This window comes from Melanerpes formicivorus, unplaced genomic scaffold (genome assembly GCF_026170545.1).
Source record: "Melanerpes formicivorus ecotype bairdi unplaced genomic scaffold, bMelFor1.0.p_v2 SCAF_425, whole genome shotgun sequence".
NCBI lineage: Eukaryota > Metazoa > Chordata > Aves > Piciformes > Picidae > Melanerpes > Melanerpes formicivorus.
The window spans coordinates 94,235-100,526 of NW_027142777.1; positions in this window are offsets into that span (position 1 = coordinate 94,235).

The window sequence follows — 6,292 nt, forward strand, 5'->3', positions numbered from 1 at the left end:
TCCCTCAGCCTCTCCTCACAGGGCTGTGCTCCAAACCCCTCCCCAGCTTTGTTGCCCTTCTCTGGACACCTTCCAGCATCTCAACATCTTTCCTAAACTGAGGGGCCCAGAACTGGACACAGGACTCAAGGTGTGGCCTAACCAGTGCTGAGTCCAGGGGCAGAATGACCTCCCTGCTCCTGCTGGCCACACAGGAGACCCCCAGCACTCACTGATGCCCAGTGAAGGATGCAGGCTTTGAAGGATCTTCCTGCTGCAACCCAAGTCCTGGAGCTGTTGGTGTGTGTCAGTTTTTGGTGTCAATGCAGGCCCAGCCTCAGGTGCTGATGTTCCTCTCTTCCAAGCCAGCACCTTAACTGAGCTCAGCCAGCTTCTTGTTCTGTTCAAAGCAAACCCAGGGCTCTTCTCTCACTGAGTGACAAACTTAATGAGGGGTGATGCTCACTCATGCCCCATGCACACACTGTATTCCATACAGTGCAGCAGCACAAGCTGTTAAGCCCCAGTGTGAGGTGTCCCAGAGCCTCTGCTGGGAAGTCCAACCTCAGAGAGAGACAGAGAGTGAGCCAGTCCTGCTGTCAAGAGCTGGTGTGGCCTGGGGAAGAGCAAGAGCTAACATCCTGGCCACCCCAGCCCATGCTGAAGGGGAGCCTTGCCTCCAGCAAGGGCTCCAGGCCCTCAGTGTGTGGAGTGTGAGGCCACAAGCGGAGTCCCTCAGGGATCAGTCCTGGGACCAGGCTTGTTCAACATCTTTGTGGGTGCCATGGACAGTGGCACTGAGTGCACCCTCAGCAGGTTTGCTGATGACACCAAGCTGTGTGGTGCAGCAGACAGGCTGGAGGGAAGGGAGGCCATCCAGAGGGACCTGGACAGGCTGGAGAGGTGGGCACAAGCCAACCTCAGGAGGTTCAACAAGACCAAGGGCAGGGTCCTGCAGCTGGGTGGAGGCAATCCCAGGCACAAATGCAAGCTGGGCAGGGACTGGCTGGAAAGCAGCCCTGAGGAGAGAGACTTGGGGCTGCTGGGGGAGGAGAAGCTCACCAGGAGCTCTCAGTGTGCACTTGCAGCCCACAAAGCCAATCAGATCCTGGGCTGCAGCAGGAGAAGTGTGGCCAGCAGGGCAAGGGAGGTGATTCTCCCCCTCTGCTCAGCTCTGGGGAGACCCCACCTGGAGTCCTGCCTCCAGTTCTGGAGCCCCTATTGCAAGAGGGATGTGGAGGTGCTGGAAGGTGTCCAGAGAAGGGCCAGGAGGATGAGCAGAGGGCTGGAGCACCTCTCCTGTGAGCACAGACTGAAGGAGTTGGGGCTGTTCAGTCTGCAGAAGAGAAGGCTCCCAGGTGACCTCATTGTGGCCTTCCAGGATCTGAAGGGGGCTCCAGGAAGGCTGGGGAGGGACTGCTCAGGATCTCAGGGAGTGCTAGGACTAGGGGGAATGGAATGAAGCTGGAGGTGGGGAGATTGAGGCTGGAGGGGAGGAGGAAGTTCTTCCCCATGAGAGTGGTGAAGCCCTGGAATGGGTTGTGCAGGGAGGTGGTTGGGGCCCTGTCCCTGGAGGTGTTTAAGGCCAGGCTGGCTGAGGCTGTGGCCAGGCTGATGTAGTGTGGGGTGTCCCTGCCCATGGCAGAGGGGTTGGAAGTAGATGACCCTTGTGGTCCCTTCCAACCCTGACTGATACTGTGATACTATGATACAAAGCAGCAGCAGTCCAAGCCACCTCCGAGCCCGGGTGGCGCTGGACAAGCAACGTGGAACAAGGCTAAGGGAAACCCCAGGGCAAGGTCTGCAGTTTTGGCTGTGTGGTTGTCAGCCAAGCATCTCACAGGGCTGTGACTTGGCCTGGCTTCCCAGAGAGCCCCAGGGAGAGGCAGGCAGCGAGCCCAACCCTCCTGACTCATGTTCCTGCTCCCCAGTGCCTGCTTTGGGCTGCCCCCCTCCCCCCTTTCCAGGAACGTGCAAATAGGAAAAGCAATCAACCAACCAACTAACCAACCCCTTCCTATGGCACCACTTGTGAGTGGCTTTGCAAAACCACAGCCCCAGCAGCCTTCTCTTCCTCAGGCTGTGCCACAGCATATGGCAGCCTGGGGAAGGCCTGTGACTGGGGTGCAGCACTGCTCAGCCATGGTTGTGCCCAGCCATACCACAGTGGGGAGGGGGCTCCTGCCCCCCCAGACACCCACTCCCACCTGTGCTGGTGACTGCTGCACTGGGGATGGGGACAGGAGCTGCCCCAGCAGGTCATGCAGCAGCCTGCCTTGCAGCATGCAGCTGCAGAGGGACCTGGACAGGCTGGACAGATGGGCAGAGTCCAAGGGCAGGAGATTGAACACATCCAAGTGCCAGGTGCTGCACGTTGGCCACAACAACCCCATGTAGTGCTACAGGCTGGGGTCAGAGTGGCTGAGAGCAGCCAGGCAGAGAGGGACCTGGGGGTGCTGGTCGATGGTAGGCTGAACATGAGCCTGCAGTGTGCCCAGGCAGCCAGGAGGGCCAAGGGCATCCTGGCCTGCATCAGGAAGAGTGTGGCCAGCAGGAGCAGGGAGGTCATTCTGCCCCTGGACACTGCACTGGTTAGACCACACCTCAAGTCCTGTGTCCAGTTCTGGGCTCCTCAGTTTAGGAAGGAGGTTGACTTGCTGGAAGGTGTCCAGAGAAGAGCAACAAAGTTGGGGAGGGGTTTGGAGCACAGCCCTGTGAGGAGAGGCTGAGGGAGCTGGGGTTGCTCAGCCTGGAGAAAAGGAGGCTCAGGGTTGACCTTCTTGCTCTCTCCAACTCCCTGAAGGGAGGTTGTAGACAGGCAGAGGTTGGTCTCTTCTCCCAGGCAGCCAGCACCAGAACAAGAGGACACAGTCTGAGGCTGTGCCAGGGGAGGTTTAGGCTGGATGTTAGGAGGAAGTTCTACACACAGAGAGTGATTGCCCATTGGAATGGGCTGCCTGGGGAGGTGGTGGAGTCACCATCACTGGAGGTGTTCAGGAGGAGACTTGATGGGGTGCTTGGTGCCATGGGTTAGCTGTTTGGGTGGGTTGGATTGGTTGATGGGCTGGACACGATGATCTTGAAGGTCTCTTCCAACCTGGTTTGGGTTATTCTAAAGTTTATTCTGAACACTGCAGTTGGCCACTGCCACGAGAACCCCGTGGCTGCTTTTCATCACTGTGCAGCACTGGCCACAGCTGCAGGCAGCTTTGCCACTGTGCCTTGGCCCCAGGACAGCATCACACTGCTCTGAGCACCCCTGAGACTGCAGATACCTGCTGTGGTGCTGCACACAAGACATGGCCCACTGTGAGTCCCAATGTCACCTCAACCTCCTCCCTCCCCTGGTGTGCCTGTTCTGCTCCGTGGTAGTGATGCTCAGAGGGCTGTGAGAGGTGTCTGCATTTCTTCTGATCCTCTCCTCCAACTGCAGATTTGGGACTGAAGCCTCATTCTCCTCCAGCTAAACTCATAGCATGTGTTTTACCTGTCAGCCTGTGCCAGCAGGCCCCTCCAGCATGTTGAGGCTTCTGCAGGTTTGGGGGCACAAGGGGCACCTGACCACCAAGGTGACAGACACCAACAAAGTCTTTTGGCTGCCTGGCAGGCACCAGCCCAGCCATGGCACTGCAGCCCAGCTCCTTGCAGCTGACTGTGGTGGGGAAACTCACCCAGCTCCCCAGTACTGGTCTGCTCATGGATGCAATGATTTCTTCTGTGGGCACAGAGAAGCCAGGGCTGTGGCTGTGGGACCACGAAGAGCCTTGCTCGACCCTTATGAGTGGAGGCCTTTTATTTCCATACTCCTGGTACATTCTCTCTACTAACACCCAGCTCTGGCAATGCCCTTCAGCTCACTTGCAGAACAGCTGGCTTGACAAGGGTTTGGAGATGATTTAAAAGCACCCCTGTCAGAGCCAGAGCCTCTTGCATCTGCTCAGAGCTCTGTGTGAACACGCCGCCGGGGCTAGCTTCCCAGCAGGCGGCACAGCCAGGCACAGCCCTGCCCTGGCAGGGAGCACACCAGCCCCTCATTGGCTCAGGCAGATGGTCAGGTCCCCAACAGGCTCTGTGTGCACAGGACAAGCAGGAGCCTGCAGGGAGCAGAGCTCGAAAACTCCCCTGGAGAAAGTGGAGGAAGGTAGCTCCTCCCCATTTGAAAGCTGGGTGTGGGGGGAAAATGACACTGCCCTGCACCACAGCCTGGGCTCCAGGCTGGTGACACATGGGTGTGATGGGTGACCACTAGATGGATAAGGAACTGGCTGCATGGCTGCACCCAAAGAGTGGCTGTCAATGGCTCCATGTCCCAGTGGAGGCCAGGGACAAGCAGAGTCCCTCAGGGATCAGTCCTGGGACCAGGCTTGTTCAACATCTCTGTGGGTGCCATGGACAGTGGCACTGAGTGCACCCTCAGCAGGTTTGCTGATGACACCAAGCTGTGTGGTGCAGCAGACAGGCTGGAGGGAAGGGAGGCCATCCAGAGGGAGCTGGACAGGCTGGAGAGGTGGGCACAAGCCAACCTCAGGAGGTTCAACAAGACCAAGGGCAGGGTCCTGCAGCTGGGTGGAGGCAATCCCAGGCACAAATGCAGGCTGGGCAGGGACTGGCTGGAAAGCAGCCCTGAGGAGAGAGCCTTGGGGGTGCTGGGGGAGGAGAAGCTCACCAGGAGCTCTCAGTGTGCACTTGCAGCCCACAAAGCCAATCAGATCCTGGGCTGCAGCAGGAGAAGTGTGGCCAGCAGGGCAAGGGAGGTGATTCTCCCCCTCTGCTCAGCTCTGCTGAGACCCCACCTGGAGTCCTGCCTCCAGTTCTGGAGCCCCTATTGCAAGAGGGATGTGGAGGTGCTGGAAGGTGTCCAGAGAAGGGCCAGGAGGATGAGCAGAGGGCTGGAGCACCTCTCCTGTGAGGACAGACTGAAGGAGTTGGGGCTGTTCAGTCTGGAGAAGAGAAGGCTCCCAGGTGACCTCATTGTGGCCTTCCAGGATCTGAAGGGGGCTCCAGGAAGGCTGGGGAGGGACTGCTCAGGATCTGAGGGAGTGCTAGGACTAGGGGGAATGGAATGAAGCTGGAGGTGGGGAGATTGAGGCTGGAGGTGAGGAGGAAGTTCTTCCCCATGAGAGTGGTGAAGCCCTGGAATGGGTTGTCCAGGGAGGTGGTTGGGGCCCTGTCCCTGGAGGCGTTTAAGGCCAGGCTGGATGAGGCTCTGGCCAGGCTGATCTAGTGTGGGGTGTCCCTGCCCATGGCAGGGGGGTTGGAACTAGCTGATCCTTGTGGTCCCTTCCAACCCTGATACTATGATACTATGAAACTATGATATTCATAGCCAGGCATGCCCTGTGTGTGCCCCAAGGAGTGTCAAGAGCAGAGCCACAATTAGCTCACGGGACACAGCAGGCTCACGCTGTGGGCTGACAGCTATGGCTCATGCTGCCTGTCAAAGGCTCAAAGGAAAGTGACACTGGGGACAGGCCTGCTGGCAGGCAAGAAAGCAGTGTGTCCCAGGGGGTGGCAGGCATTGCAATGGGAGGAGAGAGATGTGTTCATGCCAACAAAGGACCCGTCTCTCCTGCTACTAAACACCACTCCTAGCCGTGCAGCTGAGCTCCTCTGCTTCTGCTGGGGTTTGTTTTCTTTAGCCAAGTCTGTCTTGCTCCACAGTGAGAAGGAAAGACCAACTGCAGGTGGTTGTGCTGGCATTCGTGCTACCTCCCACACAGCTTTCAGGTATTTCTGAAAGGCCACTGGGGAGGGGAGCAATGTATCTGGGCTGGCATTTGTCCCCAAGGCTTGGCTCTTGCTGAAGTCATTGTTCAGATACTTCATCGTTTCCCCACACCTCCTAAACCCTTGATTTTTTAACTCCAAGTTAGAGATTTAGCTGCCCTGGGAGAAAACTCTGCTGGCAAAGCAGTGAGGTGATCTCACCAAAGACAAGACACTTGAGCAATGGAGGCACAGGAGGAGAAAAGGCTGCAAAGGCTTCGGTGTTGCTGCTGCACCGCTTCAGTGCCAGGGATTAACGTGTTGCCCAAGTGAGACCTGCCTTAAGGCTGGAGCAGAGCCCATCCTCTCAGCCCCTATGACAAGAGGGATGTGGAGGTGCTGGAAGGCGTCCAGAGAAGGGCCAGGAGGATGAGCAGAGGGCTGGAGCACCTCTCCTGTGAGCACAGACTGAAGGAGTTGGGGCTGTTCAGTCTGGACAAGGCTCCCAGGTGACCTCATTGTGGCCTTCCAGTATCTGAAGGGGGCTACAGGAAGGCTGGGGAGGGACTGCTCAGGATCTCAGGCAGTGATAGGACTAGGGGGAATG